Source organism: Amblyraja radiata, chromosome 20, assembly GCF_010909765.2.
Source record: "Amblyraja radiata isolate CabotCenter1 chromosome 20, sAmbRad1.1.pri, whole genome shotgun sequence".
Taxonomy (NCBI): domain Eukaryota; kingdom Metazoa; phylum Chordata; class Chondrichthyes; order Rajiformes; family Rajidae; genus Amblyraja; species Amblyraja radiata.
This window is the reverse complement of record NC_045975.1, coordinates 5,503,916-5,516,871: the sequence shown is the minus strand read 5'-3', so window position 1 is coordinate 5,516,871 and position 12,956 is coordinate 5,503,916. Positions and strand designations below refer to the sequence as shown.

General features: G+C 44.6%; 1 protein-coding gene across 1 annotated transcript in view; it reads right to left on the bottom strand.

Annotated features, from left to right (window-relative positions):
• The window catches only part of csrp3 (cysteine and glycine rich protein 3), a 28,981-nt gene extending 17,708 nt beyond the window's left edge, over positions 1-11,273 (bottom strand). The window contains exon 1 of the mRNA XM_033038693.1: positions 11,172-11,273. The gene's annotated coding sequence lies outside the window, so the exon portion shown is untranslated. The remainder of the gene's footprint in view (positions 1-11,171) is intronic.
• Between the last annotated feature and the right edge of the window lie 1,683 nt (positions 11,274-12,956).

Sequence of the window (12,956 nt, the reverse complement as noted above, 5' to 3'; positions counted from 1 at the left end):
GGACAATTGATTCAGCTTTATTTTGCATGTCGCCACACATGGCAACAATACAAATATTTTCTTCCCACATTATCTGTCCTTTTTCCATCACTGGGTCTGTGAATGCCGTAAATAATCAGTCTGTCAAACTGATATTGTCCAACAATTCATTATCAGCTTCCTGTTGTCCGCAGTCTTTTGTGTTTCACTCTCACCGTTCCTATCCCATTATAGTCCAGAATTAGAATTCGTACAGTATCTTAGGATAACTGCTACTTTAATGGTATTTTATTAATTGGGGGGTGTGTGGGTGGGGGGGGGGGGGGGGGGGGGGGGGGGGTAGGACAAATGAAATTATAAGCTCAGGAGAGCTCAAGATTAGTTCAGAGTTCCAGAAATAAACCAGTGAATATTTTATAACTTGCCGCAAGAATTCTCTCCATTAAAATACAATTAAAGGGAATCTTTATGAAAATGTGGAAAACTTTGGAAAAAAAAAGATTCAATTACAACAGTAAACCCTTTTGTAAAGGCTTCTGATGTACACTTTAATCTAATGGCAGGTAGACAAAAATGCTGGAGAAACTCAGCAGGTGAGGCAGCATCTATGGAGTGAAGGAATAGGCAACGTTTCGGGTCGAGACCCTTCTTCAAACTGAAACATCGCCTATTTCCTTCGCTCCATAGATGCTGCCTCACCCGCTGAGTTTCTCCAGCATTTTTGTCTACCTTCGATTTTCCAGCATCTGCAGTTCCTTCTTAAATTTAATCTAATGGCAAGTTGTTTTATATGACAGTCTGAAGAAGGGTCTTGACCCAAAACATTACCTATCCATGTCATAGAAACATAGAAAATAGGTGCAGGAGTCAGCCATTCAGGCCCTTTGAGCCATTCAATATGATCATGGTTGATCATCCAAAATCAGTACCCCGTTCCTGCTTTCCCGCAATATTCCTTGATTCCGTTAGCCCTAAGAGCTATGGGTGTCCTCCAGAGAAGCTGCCTGACCCACTGAGTTTAGACTTTAGACATTAAAGATACGGCGTGGAAACAGGCACTTCGTCCCACTCTGCCGGTCAGGCAGCATCTCTGGTGAAGAAGGATGGGTGACGTTTTGTGTCGGGACCCATCTTCAGACTCGCCTTTCTCGCCTCCAGCTCTTCACCTCCCCCCCTCCAGCCCCATACTATCAGTCAAAATGAGGGTCCCGATCAGAAACGTCACCCATCTTCTTTTCTCCAGAGATGCTGTCTGACTCGCTGAGTTACTCCAGCACTTTGTGTCTGTCTTTGTCTTAAACATATTCCAGATACTCGCCCATTTTCAAAACGGATTTGGTTGAGATTTAAGTCGTGGACCAAAAAAAGCCATCCCTACAAATCCTCAGAGGCGGCACGGTGGCGCAGCAGTAGAGTTGCTACCATACAACGCCAAAGACCCGGGTTCAATCCTGACCACGGGTGCCGTCTGTGTGGAGTTTGCACGTTCTCCCCGTGACCTGCGAAGGTTTTCTCCGGGTGCTCCGGTTTCCTCCCACACTCCAAAGACGCACAGGTTTGTAGGTTAATTTGGCTTCGGTGAAAATAGTAAATTGTCCCTAGTGTGTGTGTGTGTGTTGGATAGTGTTAGTGTGCGGGGATCGCTGGTCAATGCGGTCTCGGTGGATCGCGGGGCCTGTTTTCTCGCTGTATCTCTAAACTAAACTATTAACCGTAGCAAAAGATCTGCTTTAAGCCAATGACGTAGTCTGGGACTTTGTACGATGGGTTTGATTGATTTTCTTGTAAAACGTTGTGAACCTTCAGGGAACATTCATTTTCAGGGGCACAGCTGCTGCTTTCATTGAGCAGAGAAAAGAAAAGAAAGTCGATATCTCATAGCGGTGATTAGATAGCGTTGAGAGCCGGGCTGCGGGGATTGAGCCTGTCATCGTGCCCGATCCCCCTGCACTATCTGTGAAAGAAGAAAGGGCGATATCTGGAATACCTTGATAAGGGATCAGGAATAGCTGGGTCAAAAGCCCCATTGACACGGTGCTAATGACGTTTGTCCCCCTAAAAGCACTCGGCCACAGAAGGCTGCTGTGGAACTGATGCTGATTACGTTACACATAAATGAGTCACTCCTTCCATAGAGTTACACATTGTGGAAACAGGCCCTTCAGCCCGACCTGCCCATGCCGACCAACGTGCCCCATCTACACTAGTCCCACTTGCCTGCATTTGACCCCTATCCCTCTAAACCTATTCTCTCCATGTACCTGTATAAATGGGTTGGGAGATTGCAACCTTCACGTGGTCCGCCCTATTTCGACGAGTGCAATCAACCCGGCATGCACAATCAAATAAGATCAAATAGAACAAGTTGTCCTGCAACTTTAGTCTGTGCACGCCATACGCAAGAAGAAGACGACCCATATAAATGTTTCTTAAAGGTCGTGATAGTACCTATCTCAACTATCTCCTCCGGCAGCTTGTTCCGTACAACCACCACCCTTTGTGGAAAAAAGTTATCCTTCAGGTTCCTATTAAATCTCCCCCCCCCCCCCCCCCCCTCACCTTAAACCTATGTCTTCTGGTTCACGATCTCCCTATTCTGGGCAACAGCCTGTGTGCTTCTACCTGATCTATTCCACTTGTGATCTTATACACCTCTATTTATGGCCTGAAGTACAAATGAGCAGAAATTAGACTGACAAAGTGTTCGGATCCGAAATGTACTTTTTCTCCAGCGATGCTGCTTGACCCGCCGAGTTCCTCCAGCATTTTGTGTCTATCTTCAGTATAAACCAGCATCTGCAGTTCCTTCTTGTACATAGTTTCATATCAATATCCCTGAAATTGGATTGGTGCAAGATAGACAATAGACAACAGACAATAGACAATAGGTGCAGGAGTAGGCCATTCGGCCCTTCGAGCCAGCACCGCCATTCATGTGATCATGGCTGATCATCCCCAATCAGTACCAGTGCCCCAGATTGTTCAAGAGAAGCTAAATGTTGTTCCTCACGGTTAAAGAGTTGTTGTATCGGCCAACACAGTCACCGACGGATGAATCCAAAACATAAAGAGCAGCTGAATAGATTCAGGTACACTTCCAGTTTCGTTTATTGTCACGTGTCCCGAGGTACAGTGAAAGGCTCTTTTTGTGTGCTATCCAGTCAGCGGAAAGACTAGGGTCTCGACCCGAAACGTTACCCATTCCTTCTCTCCAGAGATGCTGCCTGTCCCGCTGAGTTACTCCAGCTTTTTGTGTCGATCTTCAGCGGAAAGACAATACATGTTTACAATCGAGTTTAGTTTGTTCGTAAGTTGTTTGATTCAGATGGATCTTGAGAAAGCTGCCAACCATTTACATTTTCTTAAGAAGCTCAGAGTTGATTACACTGTATAGATATATGATAGACAATAGGTGCAGGAGTAGGCCATTCGGCCCTACGAGCCAGCACCGCCATTCAATGTGATCATGGCTGATCATCCCCAATCAGTACCCCGTTCCTGCCTTCTCCCCATATCCCCTGACTCCACCGCCCTCTCTTGAAAATATCCAGAGAACCTGCCTCCACCCTCCTCTGAAGCAGAGAATTCCACAGACTTTGTGAGAAGAGGACATGACTTCAGAATTAAGGGACAGAAGTTTAGGGGTAACATGAGGGGGAACTTCTTTACTCAGAGAGTGGTAGCGGTGTGGAATGAGCTTCCAGTGGAAGTGGTGGCGGCAGGTTCGTTGGTATCATTTAAAAATAAATTGGATAGGCATATGGATGAGAAGGGAATGGAGGGTTATGGTATGAGTGCAGGCAGGTGGGACTGAGGGAAAAAAGTTGTTCGGCACGGACTTGTAGGGCCGAGATGGCCTGTTTCCGTGCTGTAATTGTTATATGGTTAAATGTTATAAGGGAATAAGGGAACGATAAGGGAATAGCAAGGTAAAGCCAACAAAGCCCGATCAAGGATAGTCCGAGGGTCACCCATGAGGTAGATAGTAGTTCAGCACCGCTCTCTGGTTGTGGTAGGATGATTCATTTGCCTGATAACAGCTGGGAAGAAACTGTCCCTGAATCTGGAGGTGTGCGTTTTCACACTTCTGTGCCTCTTGCCTGATGGGAGAGGGGAGAAGAGGGAGTGGCCAGGGTGCGACTCGTCCTTGATTATGCCGCTGGTCTTGCCGAGGCAGCGTGAGGTGTAAATGGAGTCAATGGAAGGGAGGTTGGTTTGTGCGATGGTCTGGGCTGCGTACACAATTCGCTGCAATTTCTTGCGGTCTTGGATGGAGCTGTTCCCGAACCGAGCTGTGATGCATCCCGATAAAATTAGTTCTATGGTGCAGCTGTAGAAGTTGGTGAGAGTTGCAGGGGACATGCCAAACTTCCTGAGCCTTCTAAGGAAGTAGCAGCTTCCAAAGACACAAGCACTGTTGCAGCACAGTACCCAGCAACCGGCCTGTGTAAACTGAAACAGCAAGCATTTCAATAGGATTTGGCCCAAGGCATTTAACAGCTAAGATAACAACTGGCTCATGTGACAAGCATTCTTTCCAGTAAAGCGGAGTGCATCAGGAGTATAAATTTCATACCAAAACCTCAAATCAGATACATTAACTGCAGCGCTCATGACAATACTGGATCTTGGTAGCTTAGAACAGAATGTGAAATAGTTGCCTGTCCTGCTGAGTTACTCCAGCTTTTTGTGTCGAACTTCAGTTGAAACCAGCATCTGCAGTTCCTTCCGACACACATAAAATAGCATCTCTGACTTAACAAGAAGACGATCTGATGATAAATGTTAAAACACATTCTAAATATAGGTATGCGGAGGTTAATAAATAGCTCTGGTGACAATATTATTCTCCCATTATAAATACACCAGGCTGCAAAAATATGTTCCTTTCCCTATTAATAATCTGGCCTTCTCAAATTTAATTGCGGTACTTCAATCCTCTAAATATTTCTTCTGTAAATGTATTTTTCCATTTGGCTCTGTAAAGGAAATAACGGCAGTTCTTAATTTATTCAAGGTGTCAAGTGCAAACTTCAAAGAGCTGGAAGGCACTTCAGGATTCTAGAACTTTCCCTGAATGCCAAAGACAGACAGCACACGTATTTAATGTTGTGCTTGGAGTTTCAACATTTGTTGGCTGCAAGCTGTTAATGAAGGAATACAGCAAAGAGGAATATATAAATTCATGTGCTAGGAGTAGAATTAGGCCATTTGGCCCATCGTGTCTACTCCATGGCTGATCTATCTTTCCTTCCCTCCTAACCCCATTCCCCTGCCTTCTCCCCATAACCCCTGACACCCATACTAATCCAGAATCTATCTATCTCGGCCTTATAAATATCCACTGACTTGGATTCCAAAGCCTTCTGTGGCAATGAATTCCACAGATTCACCACCCTCTGAGTAAAGAAATTCGTCCTCATCTCCTTCCCAAAGGAGCGTCCTTTAATTCTGAGGCTATGACCCATTGAGGTTTTAACTACAGGCTTGGGTCTCCATAGAGTTGTACACTACAGAATCAGGCCCACCATGTCTAGACAGACCTTTCTGCCCATCTATACCAGGACTGTAATCCAAATTAGGACTGTAGTTCCTCCATGCCCTATTTAAGTCTAAAGAAGTGACCCAACCCAAAACGTCACCGATTCATGGTCTAAAGAGGTGCTGCCTGACCTGCAGTTACTCCAGCACTTTGTGTCTTTTTTTTGTAAACTAGCATCTGCAGTTTGTTTTGTCTCTATTTAACGTTCGGTCTCTCTGACCGAACGCCTCTTAAATGTTGTCGTGAATTTCCAGAAACATTTCAAAGTCCGAAACTGCTGCATAAAATGAGCTCTAATTTAAGTGGAATAAAAACAATTTTTTTCTTGATTGAGTACAGAGGGATGGATTAATATAAGAACAAAAATCAAAGGGAAATAAGAATATGAGATGTACAACTTCTGAAAGTGAAATTTTGAGTATTGTTTAGAGATACAGCACCGAAACAGACCCTTCAGCCCACCGATTCTGCGCCGACCAGCGATCCCCACACACTAACAGTATCCTACACACACTAGGGACGATTTACAGTTTTACAGAAGCCAATTAACCTCCAAACCTGTTTGACTTTGGAGCGGATTTTGTTAGTGAAAAGAAAAAGATGCAGAGTGCAGGAGTAACTCAGCAGGTCAGGAAACATCTCAAGAGAACATAAAACGGTGGCATTTTGGGTCGGGTCAGTCCCTTCTTTGAAACTTATAGAAACTTACAAAATTCTTAAGGGGTTGGACAGGCTAGATGCAGGAAGATTTTTCCCCGATGTTGGGGAAGTCCAGAACAAGGGGTCACAGTTTAAGGATAAGGGGGAAAACTTTTAGGACCGAGATGAGGAAAACATTTTTCACACAGAGAGTGGTGAGTCTCTGGAATTCTCTGCCACAGAAGGTAGTTGAGGCCAGTTCATTGGCTATATGTAAGAGGGAGTTAGATGTGGCCCTTGTGGCTAAAGGGATCAGGGGGTATGTAGAGAAGGCAGGTACAGGATACTGAGTTGGATGATCAGCCATGATCATATTGAATGGCGGTGCAGGCTCGTAGGGCCGAATGGCCTACTCCTGCACCTATTTTCTATGTTTCTTTGTATTTTATTTTGTAAACCAGCGTCTGCAGTTCCTTGTTTCTAAATTTTGTTGGCAAGTTGTCTGATTCAGATGGACTTTGAGAAAGTTGCCAACCATTTACACTTTCTTACATAGCTCAGAGTCGATAAGTAATATTTAAAATATCAACCTCTATAACCTCCGTGTGTTCTCCACGCAGTCAATCTTGCACGGGAATGATGTAACATTGCTTTGGGCCACATAATCTGATGTGCTGGCATTGGAGAGGATCCAGAGGAGGTTTACGAAAATGATTCCGGGGACGATTGCGTTCACGTTTGAACGCTCTGGCCCTGTACTCATTGGAGTTATGAAAGATGAGCGAGGAATCTCATTGAAACCGACCTTATAACGAAAGGCCTGGATAGAGTGGATGTGGAGAGGATGTTTAATGGGAGAGTCTAGGATCAGCGGGCGTAGCCTCAGAATAAAAGGACGTACCATTAGAATGGAGATGAGGAGGAATTTCCTTTAGTTAGACGGTGGTGTTCCTTTGATTATTATGAACCCATTTTCTGTTATTTGCACTTTATCAGTTTATTTATTAATGTGTGTATATATTTATATCATGGTATATGGACACACTGATCTGTTTTGTAGTAAATGCCTACTATGTTCTGTGTGCTTAAGCAAAGCAAGAATTTCATTGTCCTATACAGGGACACATGACAATAAACTCACTTGAACCTGGTGAATCTGTGGAATTCATTGCCACAGACAGCTGTGGAGGCCAAGTCATTGGGTATTTTTAAAGTGCCGATTGATAGATTCTTGATTAGTAGGTGTGTCAAGGGGTTACGGGGAGAAGGCAGGAGAATGGGGTTGAGAATGAAAAAAATAGATCGTTCAAGAGCAAATGATGGAGCAGACTCAATGGGCTGAATGGCCTCATTCTGCTCCTATGTCTAATGGTTGTAAGGCTGCTAGGGTTAAGGTAACCCAGGCAACAAAATCAAAGATTCAAAGTTCCTTTGTTTAAGAAGGAACTGCAGCTGCTGGAAAATCGAAGGTACACAAAAATGCTGGAGAAACTCAGCGGGTGCAGCAGCATCTATGGAGCGAAGGAAATAGGCAACGTTTCGGGACGAAACGTTGCCTATTTCCTTCGCTCCATAGATGCTGCTGCACCCGCTGAGTTTCTCCAGCATTTTTGTGTACCTTCAAAGTTCCTTTAATTTGTAACACCTATTGGAACTGCGCATATATGGTCTGAAGAAAGGTCTCGACCCGAAACGTCACCTATTCATTTTCTCCAGAGATGCTGCCAGACCTGCTGAGTCACTCCAGCTTTTTGTGTACCTTCGATTTTCCAGCATCTGCAGTTCCTTCTTAAACAAAGGAACTTTGAATCTTTGATTTTGTTGCCTGGCTTACCTTTTTGTGTCTACCTTCAGTGTAAACCAGCATCTGCAGTTCCTTCCCACAAACAGGCTCACTCACGTGGATTGGAGCAAGGCTCGGGCATAACTCGGAGCTTCAGTGTAATAACACTGAGGCTGCAGTGCGAACAAATGATTGAGATTAGCTGAATTACACACAGTCGTATATCCACTGCAGCTAATCACATCTTGGCGAAAATCAAATGTATTTCCCACTCACGAGAGACATTGTTGAGCCGCAGTCCTACAGCTTTGCCAGTCTTACTTGGCTCCGATTATCCCCTTTGCATAACTAGTAAATGTTGCCAGGATACATAATCTAGCTGGTCATCTTGTTCTTAGTTGACCCAGTGGAACATAGAACAGTACAGGTGGTTTGGCCCACAATGTCAGTGTCGAACAGGATGTCAACTTCAACTAATCTCCTCTGCCTACACATGATACATATCGCTCCATTCCCTGCATGTTCATGCGTCCAGCTCAAAGCCCCTTGAATGCCACCATCGAACCTGCTTCCACCACCACCCGCGGCAGTGCGTTCTAGGCACTCACCAGCCTCTGAGTAAAAACACTCGCCCAGCACATCCCCTTTAAACCTTGCCCCAATTTCACCTTAAAGCTGTGCCCTCGAGTCTTTGACATTGAGTTTAGTTTCGAGATACGGCGTGGAAGCTGGCCCTTCCATGCCGACCAACGACCACCATCACACCAATAGACGAAAATGCTGGAGAAACTCAGCGGGTGAGGCAGCATCGATGGAGCGAAGGAATAGGAGATGTTTCGGGTCGAGACCCTTCTTCAGATATAGCCAATATCTGCCATAAATATAGCCAATGAACTGGCCTCAACTACCTTCTGTGGCAGAGAATTCCAGAGATTCACCACTCTGTGTGTGAAAAATGTTTTTCTCATCTCAGTCCTAAAAGACTTCCCCCTTATCCTTAAACTGTGACCCCTTGTTCTGGACTTCCCCAACATCGGGGACAATCTTCCTGCATCTAGCCTGTCCAACCCCTTAAGAATTTTGTAAGTTTCTGATAATGACCGTTGGAAAACGATCCAATATCGGAAGCATCACAACAAAACGTGATCCGTTTATATTTCCAATTACAAACAACTTCTTTCATCAGTTATTGCTGTAATGTAATCTAGAGGAGGAGGAGGAACGCTGGCCAGGTTTCAGCCGTGTAAAGAAATATTCACGAACAAAGCCATTCAAAGCTTTCCCAATTAAGTTTACCGATTACTTTAGCTTATGGGCAGCGCAACAGTTGAGTTTCTGCCTTATGCCCCTGTCCCACTTAGGCGATTTTTTAGGCGACTAGGCTGTCGCCACATGGTTGCCGGGGTGTCGCCTCTATGGTCGTTAGTCGTCTCCTCAGTCGCCCAAAGAATCGTAGCGTTTTTCTGGTTGCCGCTGGATTTGGAAATGTTCAAAACCTTTCGCCGACAGTCGGCTTGTCGTAGGTTGTCGCCAGGATGACGTAGGTTGTCGCCGGTACTGACCTGTGGATTCCATTGGCGACTACCTACGTCACCCGGTGACGGGTACCGGCGACTGAATTGTCTTACCTTGTTGTAGCTTGACATAGGTGGACGTCCTAATGGGTCGCCGGTTGTCGGTAGCTTGCTGTCGACTTAGACATTGTCATAGACATTGTCGTAGGGAGGTCCAGTCACCGTTTTTTCGGCGACCTGCTACGACTATGACAGTCGCCGAACAAAATCGCCTAAGTGGGACAGGCCCATTACAGCACCAGAGACCTAGGTTTGATCCCGTCTGTACAGGGTCTGTACATTCTCCCTGTGACCGCGTGGGTTTTCTCCGGGTGCTCCGGTTTCCTCCCACATCCCAGACGTACAGGTTTGTAGGTTCATTGGTTTTGGTAAGTGGTAAAATTGTCCCGAGTGTGTGTAGGATTGTGTATGGAGTAACTGCTTGTCGGTGCGGACTCAGTGGGCACAAGTCTAAAGTCTACTTCTCCTTGCTAGGGGGTGAAATGAAGGGTGCGCGTGTTAAAGTCTCTATATACGCCAGAGTTATAGAATCATACATCATGGAAACAGGCCCTTTGGCCCAACTCGTCCATGCCGACCAAGATACCACGCGACAAAGCTAGTCCCAGCTGCCTGCCTTGGTCCCATATCCCAAAAAACCGTTCTTATCCATGCACCTGTCCAAATGTCTTTTAAATGTTGTCATAGTACTTTAATGCATCAACGACTTCCACGTCCTCAGAGAAAACACACAAAATTGTCCCACAAAATGAAACTGTTTGCATTCCCGTTCTCTCCCAGGGCTACAGCTGGGCACACAATACCAAAGAAAAAAAACTCAACAGTAAAAAGTGCTCATAATGGGAAGGTACTTGGGTACAAATTGGCAGCATAATTCGTGACTGGCAGCTACTGCCAATTTCAGAACAATCTGGTTTTGAATTATATGCTGTTAAAAGTTAATGTAAGCCAACAACCAGTGATTAGTCAAAGTTCGGAATGAACAATGTGTTGCCGTGACTGGTTTTCAATTAAAAAAACCTAGTATAGCGCAACAGAACAATTAAAGCATTGGACTAGCAAGTTGTAGAACTAGGCGCTCATTCATTCCACAGGAGGTAAAGAGGTACACTTCACGCTGCCTCGGCAAGGCCACCCAGGCATAATCAAGGACCAGTCTCACCCCGATCACTCTCCTTTCTCCCATCAGGCGAGAGGTACAGAAGTTTGAAAACACACACCTCCAGATTCAATTCTGGGACAATTTCTTCCCAGCTGTTACCGGACAACTGAACCATCCTATCACCAACTAAAGAGCGGTTCTGACCTACCATCTACCTCATTGGAGACCCTCAGACTATCATTAGTCATTCTTTTCTGGACTTTACCTTGCACTAAACGTTATGCCCTTTATCCTGCATCTGTTCACTGTGGACGGCTTAATTGTAAAATGTGATTATATGGTCTTTCCACTGACTGGATAGCAACAAAAAAAGCTTTTCATGAGGTATGAGTTTTATTGTCATGTGTTCCAGATAGAACACTGAAATTCTTACTTCAGTACACGTGACAATAATAAACGGAACCAAACTAATTTAAAAGAAGTTTAGATCAAATTAGTAATTACCATTGACTCTGAGAAAAATGACCCAGCAATAACATTGATTTGCCTTACCGGACACGGAACAGGATCTAGTCCCTGTGAGTATTGCTGGAGTAATTGTATCGTCTGGCGTTTTCCCACATATGCGACAGGGTCCCACTTTAAATATCTTCGCTCGGACTGACTGGGAGGTCTCTGGGTCAGGCATCCTGTGATGTGACAAACTTTGAACTTAAAATAGCTCCCGACAAAGCCCAGGATGAATCCATGTGTCAGAAATTATAAATGAGCCAAGCAAAGGATAGAAGTGACCTACAAAGAGAAAATAAGTGCAGGCTGAGGGCATGGTTATTTTTGGAAAGTGATTTATAAAGTCCTCCATTTCCCTTGGGATTCATTGAGGGACATTTTAAAATCTATTTTAAGTTTCTGGGCCCAACGAGATGTTCTAACTTGAATTGTCCAGAGAGAGTGATTTGTATATGTTGAAGCGTTAATGTAAAACTGCAGCAAGTAACAACAGTCACGGTTGTAAGTGTCAGATCGGCCTATCCAAGAGTGTGGCCGATTAAGGCAATTGGTACAGGTCGAGTCCCCAGTTGTATCCTCAGAACACCGTGTGGGCCAGCTAACATGAGCATTTGTGGGCATCTTTAACCTCTCCCGACTCCATTCGGAGGTTGTCACCTGCTTCAAAATGAACACTATGCTGGCATCAAAGAAAAGCAAGGTAATGTGCCTTAATGACTACTGTCCGATGGCACTGAAATCAAAGAGAAATTAGGACGTTACATTGGCACAGCAGTAGAGTTGCTGCCTAACAGCGCCACAGACCCGGGTACGTTCCAGATTATGGGCAGTGTTTCTTCAGACTGCGAGTCAGGGGAGAGGATCATATCTCTAGTTTCAGAAGGTCAGGCAGCATCTCTGGAGGAAAATAGGTGACGTTTCAGAACGAGACCCTTCTTCAGACTGAGAGTCAGGGGAAAGGGAAAAAGATAGACGGTGATGTAGAAACATAGTAAATAGGTGCAGGAGGAGGCCATTCGGCCTTTCGAGCCAGCACCGCCATTCATTGTGATCATGGCTGATCGTCCCCTATCAATAACCCGTGCCTGCCTTCTCCCCATATCCCTTGACTCCACTAGCCCCTAGAGCTCTATCTAACACTCTCTTAAATCCATCCAGTGACTTGGCCTCCACTGCCTCTGTGGCAGGGAATTCCATAAATTCACAACTCTCTGGGTGAAAAAGTTTTTTCTCAGTCTTAAATGACCTCCCCTTTATTCTAAGACTGTGACCTCTGGTTCTGGACTCGCCCAACATTGGGAACATTTTTCCTGCATCTAGCTTGTCCAGTCCTTTTATAATTGTACATGTTTCTATAAGATTCCCCCTCATCCATCTAAACTCCAGTGAATACAAGCCTAGTCTTCAATCTTTTGAGAGAGATATAGAACAAATGAATGAAAGATATGCAAAACAGTAATGACGATAAAGGAAAAAGGCCACTGTTAGCTGTTTGCTGGGTGAGTACAGACCATGAGACTGTTTATAATCCAGTCCCTTCATGGGGACTTGGTCAATAATGATGTGATCCGATTCAAATCTATTTATCACTTCTGATAAATGAGATTCAAACTATGTAGACCCTTCTTCAGCTGAGAATAAATGAGGAAGTTTGTAATGCAAACGACAACCCACGGCTTGGAGATTCATATAACTCCATTTAAATATCATTATTAACACATCTCTTGATTTGACAAAAAGGTAAGGTTTGTTTTGTGATTATTTACCATTTGATAACAATTATGTTGAACTGCAGTCTCAAAAATAATTTGTCACGGTGTTGCTAGC